At 42.3% G+C, this 16,415-nt stretch overlaps 1 long non-coding RNA gene across 2 annotated transcripts in view; it reads right to left on the reverse strand.

Annotated features, from left to right (window-relative positions):
• Positions 1–547: 547 nt before the first annotated feature.
• Positions 548–16,415, reverse strand: part of LOC140697453 (uncharacterized) — a 139,340-nt gene continuing 123,472 nt past the window's right edge. For both annotated transcript variants that reach the window (XR_012074582.1, XR_012074581.1), the window contains one exon: positions 548–657. This is a non-coding gene — a long non-coding RNA (uncharacterized lncRNA). The remainder of the gene's footprint in view (positions 658–16,415) is intronic.

Here is a 16,415-nt window from a genome sequence, read left to right on the forward strand (position 1 = left end):
TGTAGTTAGCTTTACATACTGACAGGCTAACATATTAATCTGTTGCGCCTCATTCTGGAATGCTGGGTATGTTGGGACTCGTGCAGGTAGTAAGCTAGGGCCCAAGTTGGGCCCATGGTGGCCAAACACAATAATATAGTGAACAAAGAAAATCTCCCCGGACCTATGATAACCACTGTCCTGCATACATTACACAGGAACCAGAGAAAGCCTCCCAAACCGTGTGAAGTATGGTTAGACAGTTTCTGCAGATTGCTTAGTCGAGGTCATACAGGGTAAATGATGTACAAATCAGCATTTCCTGATCTTTGCTTTTGTGAGGGTAACTCCTCACCTCAAAATCCTGGACAATACTTTGATAATGTTGAAATGCATTTTAGAATAAAATCAAATCATTGTGGATAATCAGGAAATAACTTATAAATACAGAGGTCAAACTGGAACGTTTTTCACTTGCCATACAACATGTTGGGTTGACTACTTGAGTCATCATTAAAGAAAGAGTCAGCACAGGCACAGAAAACAAACTTATAGTTGAGGGGGTGGGAGGAGGGATAAGCTGGGAGTTTGAGATTAGCAGATACAATCTACTATGTAGATAAACAACAAGGTCCTACCGTACAGCACAGGGAACTATATTCAAAGGCTTGTGGTAATCTGTAATGAAAAAGAATATGTGTATATACATGTGTGTATAAACTGAATCACTATGCTGTACACCAGAAACTAATACAATATTGTAAATCAACTATACTTCAATTTTTTTAAATGGGGGGAAGAAAAGTAAAGAGAGTCAGATTGCCGCAACTAAAGTTATGAAGAGCATGAGAATTTCATGATTTTGAGTCACTAGTTATTCAGAACTGGAGTTCTTTTTTTTTTAATCATGTGGTCTGCCACATAACTGCTATAAAATGAGTCCTCACTTTACTGAGCTTGTAGGTGACTGATTAAGGAGCTTTTCAAATGAGTATATGTTACACTGGCAAACATTTTAATTTTTATTCTTCAGTGCTGAAGTCACTCTCTGAGGTGGGGGTGGGAGTGAGACAACACTCAGATTCTATCAAAGGTGGCTTCAGATTTACCTACTTTGCTCTTTGCCTAGAGCAATCGGAGACCCATGTAACACCCTCAACCCACCCCACATCCCCCACCTCTCCTCCTTGTGCTCTTTTTCTCCCTGATGCCTGATTTGTGCCAGGAAGGCAGGTGGCTCCTGGTATAGGAGGTGGAGGTGAAACTGGTTTGGAGGGCAATGTTCTGGGACAGTGGGCACTGGCAGTCCCCTGCCTGTAACTGATTCCGATGGACCTCTGAAACTGGGGGCTGTATCATCTCACTGAAGCTTTGATGGACAGTCAGTCCTCGGTTGCCCTCAGCCCTTCCAAAGCACAATACAGAAAACAGAATTTAGGTGCAGGTCTTATCTCCTAAGAAAGCAGACAGCTGCCTACAGTGTCATGTAAGTGATGCAAGAAAAGCCCATAAAGGTGCCCAAGACTCACCAGTCTCCATGCTGACCTGCTTTCAGTCTTTGGTCATGACATCCCCAAATACAAGGGGTCTACAAACATTTCAACAATAAATGTTAGCCTTTCATTAAGGGATCAAAGTTCTTTCTTTTGTTTCTCTGGAAAACAAGAACATGTTTCCTCCTGTGATCATAGCCAATTGCCTTGGGAAGTGAGGGTGATTCCTTAATGGTAAATGATCAGCTTATCAAGAACTGTGAAGAATTTGAGAGTAAACTCTACATGCAAACTAACAAATGAGCCCGTTCCTGTTTCATGGCTGCTGGCAGAAGGCATAAGATTTCTGGGTCAGAGACAAAGGACTTTTATCACTCGGAGCACAGAAGGCAGCATGAGCTTCAGGTCCATGTCAACTCCCCTCACCCCTCCACCCCAACCCAATCTCACAGAGCAACCTGAGTGGGTGCTGCTCATGCAGTAGATTTGCATTATAACTAAGAAACTCCAAGTTTAAGGAATCCCAATCTTTTATAATGGGCTGCAAGCAAACCTGTCCAATCTTTGCCTCCAAGGAGACAGCAATCTATTGGACAGCAAACAAGTCTGCCTTCTATCCCACAGAAAGATACTATCTCTGTCTTCCAAGGCTGTCCACTGTATAAATATCCTTGAAAAGATAATCCAGAACAAAGGCAATCAGTGCCTTTGCATGCAAAATTGCAGAAATATAAGTGTCCTTAATCTTAGTCTATCTAAGCTGCTATAACAAAAATACCATAGACTGGATTGGGTGGCTTAAACAACAAACATTTCTTTCTCACAGTTCTGGAGGCTTCTCTTCACTGTGTCCTCATGTGGCAGAAAGAGTGAATGAGTTTTCTGGGGTCTCTTTTATAAGGGCACTAATCCCATTCACAAGGGCTCCACCCCAATGATCTAATCACCTTCTAAAGGCCTCCCTCCAAATACCATCACTTTGGGGATTAGGTTTCAACATGTAAGTGGAATAGGGGACACAAATATTCAGCCTCTAGCAAGACCCATGAAGAACTGACTCTATCAAGACCTCAGCAAGACCACAATCTACAGACACCACTGGTATCTTATCTCACACTGAATGGTAGATAGAAGGCAGTGTTTTCTCCCTCTCAGTAAGAATTTTGAAAAAGAACCATAGTTCAATTTGGAAGGGAATAAGAAACACAATGCCAGCAGTGTACTCTTCTCCTTTTCTGCCATTCTCCATCCCAGGGCCTTGCAACACTACAAGCCCAGCTGTTAACCAGATGCAATCACTTGAGCCACAGAGAGTGTGGGAATAAAAATATTAGCATGATTTCCATGACACTGTTCACATGATCATTATAGAAGTCATCAGCACTGGCACACTATAATATTTATTTTGTTCTTGAATCTTTAAACACCTGAGGGGGAAAATTATCATTATTTGAAAAAAGTTTAAAATGAAAGTACAAGTTACGTTTTTTGGCTGGAAAATGGTGGGAAAGGGATTAGTTGAAACTACATGGAAGGGGAGAAGGAATTAAAAACAGAAATCTTAAAAAAAAAGGTAGAAAAGAGAGAGAGACAAAACTATAGCATGCTCATTTTACTATGAAAATGGGTTTCAGGGGTCCATATAAAAAATGTTTCCTAAAATTCAAGATGCCATATGTCATCGGTTAATTCTACTTTTAAGTGACTACATATGGGTCCAACCAAATTGCCTTTAATTTTTCATAATTTGAATTATTAGTTGCCTTCATGGTATAACAGTAATAACAGTCACCATAATAACAGTAATACCAGTAATAATAATTGAACCAGGAATCAGGGACATTATTGGATGTCTCCTCGGTGTGACCTTGAGCCTTGTTTTCCTCATCAGCAAAATGAGCCACACAACATATAGCAAGCCTTCCAGCTCTCAAATGCTAATAGACCCTTCAGAGAAGGGAATTTAATTTATTTTATTATTATCTCCATCATTAATTGCTGAATACTCATATGCCACAATGGACTATGGATGCCTGAAAAATTACCATGAAGAAAAATCACAACCTAAACTGGTCAAACCCAGCTAATGTGAACAAATTCATGTGAATTCTTAGAGATGATCTAGTTCATAGTCCCATGTGATGCTGTGTGTGAATTCCCTTTTCGTTCATATAACTTTAGAGAATTCTCCAACTTGCCCCCAGAATAAAAGCTGTCTCTTTAGAACCCAGTGATTGAGGAAACACTTAATACAAAACAACCAGTATGAGTCCGTACTGCTTTTAAAATGAAAAACTATTTCATTTATCACATATATCTAAAAAGTAATAAATAATTCACATCACTAATGTGAAGACAATGCTTGGGGTGTATCTGATCTTACACATCCACTGCTGTCACCAGTGTCTTTGTCCTCTCGCCAACCCCACCCCAGAGGTCTTCAGCCCATATGCCAAGACATACTCCTTTACACCATGCCGGCATAGAATAATTTTAGAGATAAAGGGACTTTAATGAATATAATTTCCAATACCCTTATTTTATAAGACATGAGCTATGGAGTATCAGAAAATTGTTTACCAGTAGCAAAACTAAAGCTAGAACTCAGGTGTCCCGATTCCTTATTTCATTTCTATTCTGGGATAAGGCCAGTCATCCCCTTCGTAGTAGATGCTATGGGTCCCCTCCCCAGATCCCATTTACCTGGCCGGTGCCTCCATCCTCCAGCTGCTGGGAGCCTTGGCTGGTAACAGCTCACAGCCGCACCCCTCACCTGAGAACTGCCTTCAGCAGAGCCATCTGGCCTGAACAGCCCATGAAGGTTATGCCTCTGCCGTCTCCCCCATGCACAGCCCACAGGAAATGACTGACTGAGGCACGGGCTTCAGAACTCCCTGTGGGAGCAGGTGGAGGCTGGGCTTCAGCTGGAATCCTGTCTTTGCCCAGCTTCTCCTCCTGCCCTCCCCTGTTCTTCTGTAGGTCTCCCCGGAGAGCACTCTCTCTCAATGAATTGCTCACACAAGAATCCCCATTTCAGGCTCTGCTTCTAGAGAACATGACCGAAGACACTTGTTTCCAAAGACAGAGCTGACAACACTAGGCATGCCATTCTGGTTTTGGACAGCTCTTATCATTAGAAATTTTTATTATTATTATTATTTAAAAAAAGGTCACATCTGCCTCTGTAATTTCCACCCATGGTTCTGTGTAGAATGAGTGTCATCCCTTACCCACATGACAGCCCCTCAGATATTTCATGGGGGAAAAACATTAAGCCTTCTTTAAATCTTGTTTTTCTAGCCTGTGAGGAAAAAAAGAATTTTTTTTAATCACAGAATGATATTTTAACTCAGGGTAATGTCTGTCTGATAACAAAATTGCATGAAGCACCATAATGGCAGATCAACCCAAAAAGAATCTGAGGAAGGCTATGTTCAAATCCCCTGAGGAAATGGGGGTAGGTGGAGACTAACCTAGCACAGAAGTGAGGAGGAGATCAAATCACAGGAAGTAAAAAATCAGACAGAAGCTACTTAAAACCAGACACAGTGAATGACTGCAAGGATCCCATGGAAGGGAAATCTTACAACTTTCAGGAGAAGATGTCATAGAATTAGGTCAGGAAAAAGCTCTAGAACTCAGATATGTCAACGCACACAGCATATATCCATTTAAGGGTTTTAGACAAGGAATGGTAAATGCTGACGCAGAGTTATCAAGACTTACTGATGAGATGCATGCTTGGAATACAATAAAGGAATATGTCTTGCTCAAAGGGAAAACGTTTCATCAAAGGTGTAAGAGGAAAACTGTGTGTCAGAATGTCTACGTAGGAATACACTTGTATTGTTGTATTCCAGGCATGCATTTCATTAAAAAAAAAAAGAATATACACATTCCTATGTAAATTCAAAATCCGAGGGTAGAAGTATTTAAGAGAGACTAAACTTGAAATAAAAGTACTCTCTTTAAGGGAATATAATATAGACACTCAGCAAGGTGAAAGAAACTAGGCTTAAAAATACTGAATCGCATTTGTTGGGGCTTTATCATTTAAAATGTGCTTTCTCACATTTTCTTTGACTTCTTAGACCTTCATGGTAACCCTATCAGATGAGTTATGTGTTATCTCCATTTTATGGAAGTGATGTCTGATTGACTGACCATTTCCAAATCACCCAGCTCCTAAGTGGCAGATCCAAGGCTTGAGCACAGGTCTCCTGTCTCTAAAGTCTATGTTCCTGCTACATCACCATGCCGTCTTCTAACACACATAGCCAAGGAACTAAAGCATTGGCCATCTGGATTCTGTGGGTGGTCGTGTCCTGTTAACAACATCATTTGTTTCCTAAGGCTGCATTGTTCCTCCTTACCACAAACGGGGTAGCTTAAAGCTACAGAAATGTATTGTCTCACAGTTTGGCAGCTAGAAGTCTGAAATCATAGCGTTGGCAGGGCCATGCTCCCTCTGAAGGCTCTAGGGAAGAATGCTGCCTGTCTCTTCCTAGCTTCCAGGGTTTGCTTGCTATCCTTGGCGTTCTTCATGCTGTTGGAGAGACATCACTCCAGTCTCTGCCTCCATTTCCACATGGTGTTCTCCTTGTGTGTTTCTCCCTGGGTCCGGATTTCCCTCTCCTTAAAGGGACACCAATCATACTGAATTTAGTCCCCCACCTTCATCTCAATCCAATCTGACCTCATCTTAACTTGATTGTATCTGCAAAGACCCTAGTTATAAATAAGGTCACACTCATAGGTTCCAAGTAGACATAAATTTGGGGAGACATATTCAGGCCAGAAGACAGCAGGACAAGTGGTTTTTTCTTGGCTTTTGTTGCTGACAGTTTTCCCTCAAAAGATTAAAGGAAGAAATTCTTAAAAACTTCTGTTCTGGATTCCAGCTTGACCAACAGGAAAGAATGAGGCATCAAATGTAGGCACAAGGAAGTCTTGGAGTGCATGGCCTTGAGATTTCACAATAGTGAAGAAGGCAGTGTTCAGAACTTCAGAAAGGAGGCTTCAAAAAAGATAAATAAAATAATGGTGCCTAGGGGAATATATTTACAAGAGGGATATGGGCTTTTAAAAAATGGGATTCCTTCACCATAAAAAAAAAATTGATACTGTTGAGGAAGAAAAATTTGCTGCCTGCAAAGAAAATGTAATAAGCATCAATAGTCCCTCATAACTGACCCTCAGTGAGGTCCTGAACTTGAATGGAGAAAATGAACAGTCTAAATAGAGAGGGGGCTTATGAGCAGACAGCTGGCGGAGAGGAATTGAGAGAAGCATTGGATCTGGAATCACAAGACTTCATTGCAAGTTCCTCTGGCCCAGAGGGTTCTCTTATGAGTTCAGAAAGATGGATGGAGTCATGGGTGCAATAAAAGAAAGGGGGGAAAAACTGTTTAGAGGACATCATATGAGAAACTAAAGAGTCAAAATAAATTGGGACTGAGATAAACACTAACCACAACAAGAAAACTGTTTTCCTTTTGAATCTCTGCAGCCAGGAATAGATCAGAGAAGGAACAGCTATGCTATCTCAGACCATATAAACATAACAAGTAACAGCACAACCAAAGAACCATTCCATTTTCTGCTTTACTGACGTAATCTCTCTCACAGAGAATGAACATCAGTTGTGGAACAATCATTATCAAGAGATCATTAAAATGCACAATAGAAAACGAGATAGTGAGAGAGTCCTCATCCATTCTGAGTTCGAAACTTCAGTTGATACAAATTCTATCCCAAAATATGTAAAGAATTTGTAGATGAGATCAGATAACTGCTGCTGAGAATGAAGACTAAAAGAGGAGCCCAGTGGCTGGAAAGTGTTTCTAATTCCAAAAAGGGTGAAAGGGTGAAATTTATGTATAAATTAGTGAGCCCCGTGCAGATTCCAAGCAAAATTCTAGAATGCATGATTTGTAAGCAATACATTGTCAGAAAAACTGACCACTGGCAATGAGTATGAATTCACTCAGAACAAGTTCTGTCAACCTAATCTTGTTTTCTTCCTTAGAGTTGGTTGCCCATTCATGTGCTAGAAGAGGGCATGAGCACAGATGTCCTGGTTTTAACCTAGCATGTGCCAAGTCTCATGATGCATCCCTTTTATTGTTAAAATGGGGGAATGTAGGTCTTGGGTTAGGAAGACGGTTGGGTGGCTTGCTTCGTAGTTGGCAACCAAGGTCACCCAAAGAGTATTGGTTAAAGGCTTGGCTTCAACCTTGAAAGACAACTCCAAGAATTTGTGATTTGCTCATTCCTCTTCAACAGAGTAGTCAAAAACGAAGAAACAAAAGAATACATATTAATGAATACCTGGATGACAAAAATTTGGTAGAGAGAGCTAATACACGAGGAGACAATTCAAAAATCTCTCTTCATGTTGAAACCAGGACCCAAAGAAAATGTAAGTTATTTGGAATAAATGTGAGGTCCTGTGCTTACGTCAAAAAAATAAAGACAATAGTACTAATAGCTAACATTTATTGAAAACTTGCTCTGAATTATATTTCTACATGCATTATATTTGCTTAACCTCACAATAATCATACTATAAATCGAATAATTATAGTCGCTGTAATTTAGAGATCGAGGCTCAGAGGGGCTAAATAACTTTTGCAAACTACACAGTTAATAAGTGTAGTTTCCTCTTGAGCCAAGAGGAAAATCACTGGACTTCTCAGAGTCTTCTGAAGCTAAGATTCATAAAGAAACTCCAAGTTAAAGAAGTTGTAGTCTAAAGCTTGATTCTCCTATTCTAATTCTATTAAGGAGGCAAGAAACCCTTGGAGCACTTCGCTTATTTGTTTCATTTATCCTTAGAGTATTTCTCAGAGATAGAGCAGTCATCGGTATTCCCGTTTTATTTGACTGGAAAAGGGGAAAATTCCACAGCTCATGTGGGGCCGGGCAGGATGGAAAGTCAGTTCCTGCTGGCATCTGGTAACCTTTCTCTGACATCACTGTTTTCCCAGCACCAGTGATCCCAGCAGATCTTGCCAAGATTTTTAAAAACCAGATAAACAAAAGTCAATTTTGATTCTTTCTTTGAAATATATAATAGTGACATTTATAAGAAAACACACTCAAGAAAAAAAACTGATAGGGAGTTACAATTCCAAAAGACCGGAAGTTATATTTACTTAAAGCTTTTAGTCATTCAACACCACTTTGTCAAACATGCAATCACGTGATTTGGATCTCCATCCACACGGTTCTGTACAAATTCATACGGTAAATGAGAGATGTGTTTAAGTGTAGTTTTGCAAAGGCAGTCCTGGAATGTTGGTGTGGGCGTGGCATGTACACTAAAGAAGTTTTATACTGGAAATTCAAGGTCGTATTCTAGCCTGGCCCTGCCACTGGGCCATGTGATCTTGAGCGAGTTAAGTAACCACACTGCACCTCAATTTCTTGGTTTCTAAAATGTATAAAGGGCTTGAATTACATTGCTCTCTAATGTGTCTTCCAACTTACAACATCTCTAAGTCGTTCCCTATGGGGAGCTCCAGTTTACTGCGGTGGCATTTTCTCTTTCACAGAGGAAAGAGCTTAGTTTATAATCCCATTGATTTTTTAATATTTCATAGCCAGTCACATCAGCAGAAACCTCACATGCATATTTAACCTGATTTCAGCAATATTTTTCTCTAATAAACTTAATCAAGCCTTTTTGTTTGTTTGTTTGGCACAATTTGGGATAAAATTTTAAAAGAGGAATATCGCTTTGTAACTTTTCAACTGTCCTCATGCATTTTGGCTTAGCAGTATGCTTTCTCTTCCCCCATGAATTCAGCAATGTTAAATATGCTGTCACACAAGAGAGTCCTTGGGGTTTACCACCCAATTTCACATTTTGGCACTCATAAATAGTCACTCACTGTTCCAGTCAGAGAACTGTATACATGGACCTCGAGTCTATGTATTGGCTGGTAGTTTCTCCATTTTCTTCAGCTCCTTCACACTCACTACCAAGCAAATGGGTACATTTCTAGTGAGGTCAGCTCCTGGGTACTGGTATAAAACAATGTGCCCAGCTGACACAAAATAACCTAGATGAAAAGAAGACCCCCTCCCTGTCCCCTCCCCCTGGGTCCTCCACACCTCATCCTCTGCTGCTTCACTGCCTGGCTCCATGGGCCTGGGCTGATGGCCCTCGTTGGCCTCCTGCAGATGAGGCAGGGAGTTGAGACCCAGCTCCTTGTCTCCTGGGGGCCCCCAAGCCCCCTGCTAGCCCCCTGCTGGCCCCCTGGACCCTGCCTCTGACCACCCAGGCCCCAGGGGTGGGCGGAGCTGTTCTCACTACACTGACTCCGGACACCCATTGTCCAGAATGGTTTACCTACTCCCCCAGGCAGGTTCTGTTGACAGTAAGTGCTGGTTTGCAAACAAACAAAAGGCCCAAAAACAAAAAAACAAAAGACATTAAGTATATGCTAATAACCTTGAACTTTAATTCCTTAAAAGAAAAACAAACCCAAAAAAGACTGATTTCCTCTCACTCATTACATCTAATTCTCCACTAAGAAGAATATCCAAGTTTTATCATCAAATTAAGGGCTCAAATTAGGACATCTTTCTAAGGAAAATTTCCAGGCTGTCATCACCAAGAGAATTTTTTTTTCATATTTTGACTTGTTGCCATAAATACAGGTAGAAACGAGAAATTTTTATCACTTTAGAATAATTAAAGTGACTGATTACTGTAAAAAGTATTTGATATATTTGCATATTTTATATAAAATTTTATAAATAAATAGTAAAATATCAGTGTTTCTTTGGGTGCATTTTAACAAGCATCAGTGACAAAGTTTTTTTGGAGGGACCTTGGACCTGTGGGGAGCCCAAGAATGTTTATTTTGCTGTCATTCTGCATTCACTGTAAATATTTCAAAGAGTAGTCATACGAGAGCATGTGGTTGGATCTTTCTGGGTTTAAAAGCAGAAAGCAGTTTTGCTTTCTCCATCACCCATGTTACCAGTAGCTACCTAACCTTGCTTTCTGATGTTATGCAGGAAATGGATGCTTTAAGATAACACACTCATACGTGCTGGCTTTTTTCCTCCTTTGATCCCTCGCCTCTCTGCTGCTTTGTGATGTCAAAACACCACAAAGCTTTGACTCGAATGGTGTCAAAACATAAAGACAGGATTGAATCAGCTCACAAATTCTCAGAATCAAAAGTCATTCTATCTGAGCCATACGTCCAGCATTGGTGACTTAGCACCGCGAATCACCAGGTGGGAAAGTGAATCACAGCCACCCTACGGTACTCCTTTTTGATTCTATTAACCATTTCTTAAGAATTGTTAAAGATTTGAATTCAAGTGTGCCTATGAAGCAGTGAGGTGGACTTTTTCTTCCCTACAACACATCAGAAACTGTACCATCAACCATCTTCAAAGTAGTTGGTTTTTAAGTGAGCTTGTTTTTAAAATTTCCAATAAACAGCTACAGAAACAGTTTATTAACTTTATTATTATCTTATTTACTATATAGTGTATTAACTATTTTATTAACCCAGCACATATTACTTGGATCTGATGGCTTTTCTCTTATTTCCTCTTCCCTCATCTCTTTTTCCCACTAAGTCAACCCCACCACTCCCTTATACAGCCCCCTCCCCATCATCTCCACTTCCTCCCCTCCTCCTTCCCTACTGCACATCCCTAGAGAGGGCTGCCCCAGGGCTGTCATACTCCGAGAGCCTAGTAAGCTCTTAGGATTCTAGACTCAGGAGGGTCGGGAAAGCCTTACACAGAGAAACACGAAAAGACAGAGTTATTCACGTAAATCCATCCCTGGGTTTCAAGTGGGTAAGAAACTGGCTAACAAGTGCTAAAGTTCACATCTCTTCCCAGAAGCCAATTCTGTAAAAGAAAGAATTATCTCCTTTTCAACAATTTGTTGACTCTATATTTGTCCTGCCAATCTTTCTATTGTTCATGATTTCATCTTTCCATTGTTATTTTCCTGAGCTTTTGGCAAACCTCATCACTTAACACATCCAACAAATTGGAGTAAATCGGTCACCTTTGTATTTGCCGAGGACAACCAAAATTTTAAAAGAAATTCACTAATGCTGGAAAACAAACTTTAGAACGGCACATTACTAATCAGACTGAAAACAAAGCAACCTTCCAGAGGGAGATTCAACAATCAATCAGTCAGTGTGATACAGCTACATAGTTTAAGGACCTCACTCCCCTGCACTGCTGATATATTTACCTACCGTTTACATGTTAGATGGTATCAGTGTGGACTTTTAAGGAACTTTGAACGCTATGCATACACCGAAACCATGATTTATAAATATAAAAATCAGCAGCACTTTTTAACAGCTCACGCTTCCCAAAAGGTGCTTGCATAATAAGCAAATAAGCAGTTTTCACTTCCCTAAATGGTGGCTTCTGGTTCTGTAAGAAAGTGATCAGTTGCCAAGGCAGGAGGGGGCACTAGAACATCAGAGGTGAAACCTGTCACCATGATCGCTTCAGTTTACAGCAGCACACTGTTCCTGTCAAGGGACAAGGGCACCTATGCTTTTAAAGCCACTTTCAAAAAGCGTATTTTTAACACGGACAGACCCTGACTTGCTCAGGTCCAGATTAGGGACCGACTCGCAGGGTGAAATCGTCTGCTCTGCCTGCCCTGCAGCCTCTTCACGTCAACGACCCCCAGTTCCTCTCTGTAATGGGGTTCTGTGGTGGAGGAGGTAACTTCTGCTGTTCAGTACTTTAAAGAAGCAACAGAGGATTATTTACTGAATAGTGCTTTGGAATGAACAAGGCTCAGTTCACTTAACGACTAAATTATACATCAACCTTTGTACCACAGGTTTCCAATGGTGTCCAGGTAACACTGCAGAGTGATTCTGGTGTTCACTGTCTCTCTTCCCAATACTCCCAGCCAAGCGCGTCCTCCTCCGTTTGCAAGTCCATCTCCTTTAGTTGCCTAGTTCTGGGTAACCCTCTACTCCTTCACTCACCAAGCACAGACTGGGTGTCAACACTGTACTAGGCTCAGGGAAGAAGAGAAAAACACCAATAAAAATCATAGAATTCACATTTTCCCAGGGTGACAGACAGAATAATCAATAAACATAACAAATAAGCACATTGTAGAGTATGTGAGAATCTCAAATACACTATTAAAAATTAAAAAAACACAGCAGGGTGAGGCAGAGTCAGGAAGCTGGGCAGGGTCTAGAATTTTAAACAGGGTGGTCAGGGAGGACTCACTGAGCAGCTGACATTTGAGCAAAGATTTGAAGGCAAAGAGGGAAGAAGGTATAAGGTTCCTTAAGGAAAAAGCAGTTTAGGCAGAGGGAGTCCCAAGGGCTGTGGTTAGGAGGCGGGGTGAGATTTTGATGTGTTCAAGAAAGAGGAAGGAGACCAGTCCCGGAGCGAGAGGGGAAAGGACGGAAGAGGAGAAGGAACCAGAACAAGTGAGTCAAGGTGGTTCCCAGATCCAGCCACGCCATGTAAGGATCTCGGCTTTTACTCCAAATGAAACAGAGTCACTGTGGAGCTCAAGGAGGGGAGGGCTCCTATCTGGCTGAAGCGTCACACCCATCACTCAGCTGTGGCCTGAGAATCAGACCAGCAGAGACTGCGCCATCATCAGGGTGATGTGGGGTGGACCAGGTGGTCGCAGTGGGGGTGGTAAGAGGGAGTCAAACTCCAGGTACATTCTGAAGGGAGTCAACACCAGTTCCTTGGGGCTGTGGGAGAAAGAGGAGCTGACCTCAGGGTGCTGGCCTGAGCAAGTGGAAGGATGGAGGAGCAGGTTTGGAGGTAAGATCAAGAGTTCAGGTTTGGATATGTTGAATAGGGACATATTAGACATCAAGGTGAAGAAATTGAGGAAACAACTGGAGATTGGCTTACAGTTCAAGGGAAAGATCCAGGTGGAGACATAGATTCGAGGTTTGGATCATACTTAAATTCACAAGCCTGGCTGAGGTCACCCAGGGGGTGCATGTAGGTGGAAAAGACAAGAGGTCCAAAGTCCAAAGCCCTTGGCATCCCAGAGGCTGGAAGGAGAGGAGGTACCAGCCAAGGAGACCGAGAAAAACGGACCAGTGCTGCATCCTGGAAGCCAAGTGAAAAAAATTGTTTCTAGGAGGAGAGAGTCATCAACTGTATCAAGTGACACTAATGGATGGTATAAAACGAAGACCAAAATTGACCATCAGCCGTCACTACCTGAAGGTGTTTGGTGACCATGACATGAGAACTCAGAGGAGGAGGGCTCACAAACTTGACTGGAAAGGATTTAAGAGAATAGAAAGAGAACTGGAGACAATACGTACAGACACTTCTAGAAGAACTGTGCTGTGGAAAGCAGCAGTGATGGCGCTCCAGGGAGAGCCCCACTAGTGATGTGAAGTCAGAAAAGGTCTTTTATGTAATTAATACGAGAGAGATGAATGTGCCTGTATGTTGATAACAATGATCCAACAGAGAGGAGGATACTGATAACAGAGGAGAGTATGTTGACCAAGCAGCACCGAGAGTCCACACAGGGTTTAGGTTCATGAATTTCAAAGAAGATTCTCCATGGTCATTTTTCTCCAGTCACACTCAGCTGCATGGGTTCAAAGACTGAATAGGTGGAGAGCTTGATTTCCTCAGGGTTGGGGTTTAACCAAGAAAGTTCAGCAAAGTTGTGAGTGGGTCGGCACGAGAGCCGTTCTAGTGAGTCTCTGCGGTGTGGGAGCTGGGTACAGGGGGAAGGGGAGCATCAGGGGCATGAGAGACAAGATCACAGGTCCTAGTGGAGGTAAAGGACTGCTGGGGACGGGGCCTATTATGGGTCACATTTGTGTCCTGTCAGAATCTGCATGTTGAAGTCCTAGCACCTCAGAATGTGACCTTATTGGGAAATAGAGTCATTGTCAATGTAATTAGTTACATTAAGGTGAGGTCACATTGGAGTCAGGTGAGCCCCTAAATCCAGTACGACTGGTGTCTTTATAGAAGCAAAGGTTTGGATACAGACACATGCAGGGAGAACGCTATGGAAAGGTGAAGGCAGAGACTGTAGTGATGTGTCTACAAGCCAAAGATGGCCAGCAAACCACCAGAAGCCAGGACTCAACCTGACACCTTGATCTTGGACTTCCAGCTTCTAGAACTGTGAGAGAATAAGTGTCCGTTGTTTAAGCCACCCAGTGTGTGGTGCCTTGTTATGCAGCCCTAGCAAATGAGGTGCCACAGAGAGTGCACTGGGAAGAGAGGAGGTAGGGGTCAGAGAACAGGGTGCACATGTGACGATTATGGAGGGCACCCAGGGATGAGTAGTGACGGGGTCTGGTGTGACCATGGGGGTGACGAAAGGTGAAGGGCCAGAGGATTGGAGAGACCATCTACGTGTGTATTGAAATTGGCTAAGAGTCCAGACTGGAATAGGACTGTGGCCATGAGGCAGGAGCACTGAGGAATGACCTTGAGACAATGGATGTCAGCAAAATGAGAGGAACAGGTGACATCCACCTGCTGACCTGACATTCAGTGTGAGACGTTTTCAGGGAGGAAAGAGAACGATCCAGTAGTAGCAATGAGGAGTGAAAAGGAAATGCATCCCACCTCCAGGCCCCACGGCACAAAACTGTGGGGGGGGGGGGGAACCACAGCCACCACGTGCCAGGAATGCAGGAGAATAGAAAGGCAATGTGTTCTGTCTCCATCAGAGCAAGATGGTGGCAGGAACATTCAGGGATGAGGTTGAGGATATCGGGTTTGGCTAATAATGGGCTGTGAGCTCCAGCAGGCCCAGAAGAGGGCAGGATTGAGGGAGGTAGGAGATCTCCTCTGTTCCTGACCAATGCTGATCCGTTTGGACCAATCACTTCCTTTGTTCGAAGCCAATATACTAGTAGCAATAAGTATTCAGATTCCAGCTCAAACACGCTCCCTTAGACAACCCTCATCAACTCCATTTTCTGGCTGTAGCTAATCCTGTTCCAGGATCTGGTTATTACAAAGCCAAAAGCAATAGTGAAGATCAGCTTTTTTTCTGAGACCCATGGAAAACATGGCTGCTGCAGCTCTCTGTTCCTTCCCCCAAAAGCACTCTGTCTTTGCCATAATGAGGATGGGGATCAGAGGGAGAAGAAACCAAAACTCCAGCCAGGCATCTCCTAAGAGGCTTCTACCATTCTCTCACAGGCAGCATTGTTTTGGCATCCTCGACTCTGTGGTTATTTTGAGAGTCTCCACAGCAGATGTGCCCTTTCTCATAATAGCCTAGAGTTGATTAATTTCATAACCACTTAGGACAGACCATAAAAGTGCCAACTCTATTCCTAATACTACATTTACAACATCTCACAGCAAGTTAACAAAAGCTGAGGGTTGCATCTGTATGGGTCATTCATTTATTCATTCAACAAATATTTATTGAGTACTTCTAGACGGCAGCAGGAACTCATTAAGCCTGGTGTAAATAAACATATTGATATGTAACATAAGATCCAGTAGTGATAGGTAATATGAAGAAAAATAAAGCAGAGTAAGAGGGTAGAAAAAGCATGCAGGGAATAATATGTTACTAACAGCCAGTTTTCCTTTCCTAATGTCTACAAGGTAAACCCTGAGCACATTGCAGCTGATTTCAAGCGATTTTAAAGGGTTTCATGCAGCTGACTGCTTGTTCTGCCTGGGACACAGGAAGCTGTAAAAAGTCACCACAAGCGTAGCATCTTTAGCTTTGTTGATCTGGAAATCCAGTGTTGTCCATTCACCCAGGGAGGATCAGACACTCGGGAGCTGACTCCAGCTAACCACACAAGGGGAGATACTTCTGTAAACCAAAATGTTAACTTCTTGATCTATAACAGGAGCCATATCTGACTAAACAGTGGGCTCTGCTCATTGCTCAGACATGTCTTTCTGGCATGTTGTCTCAGAAAAACACATTATGCC

This window comes from Vicugna pacos, chromosome 7 (genome assembly GCF_048564905.1).
Source record: "Vicugna pacos chromosome 7, VicPac4, whole genome shotgun sequence".
Lineage (NCBI taxonomy): Eukaryota > Metazoa > Chordata > Mammalia > Artiodactyla > Camelidae > Vicugna > Vicugna pacos.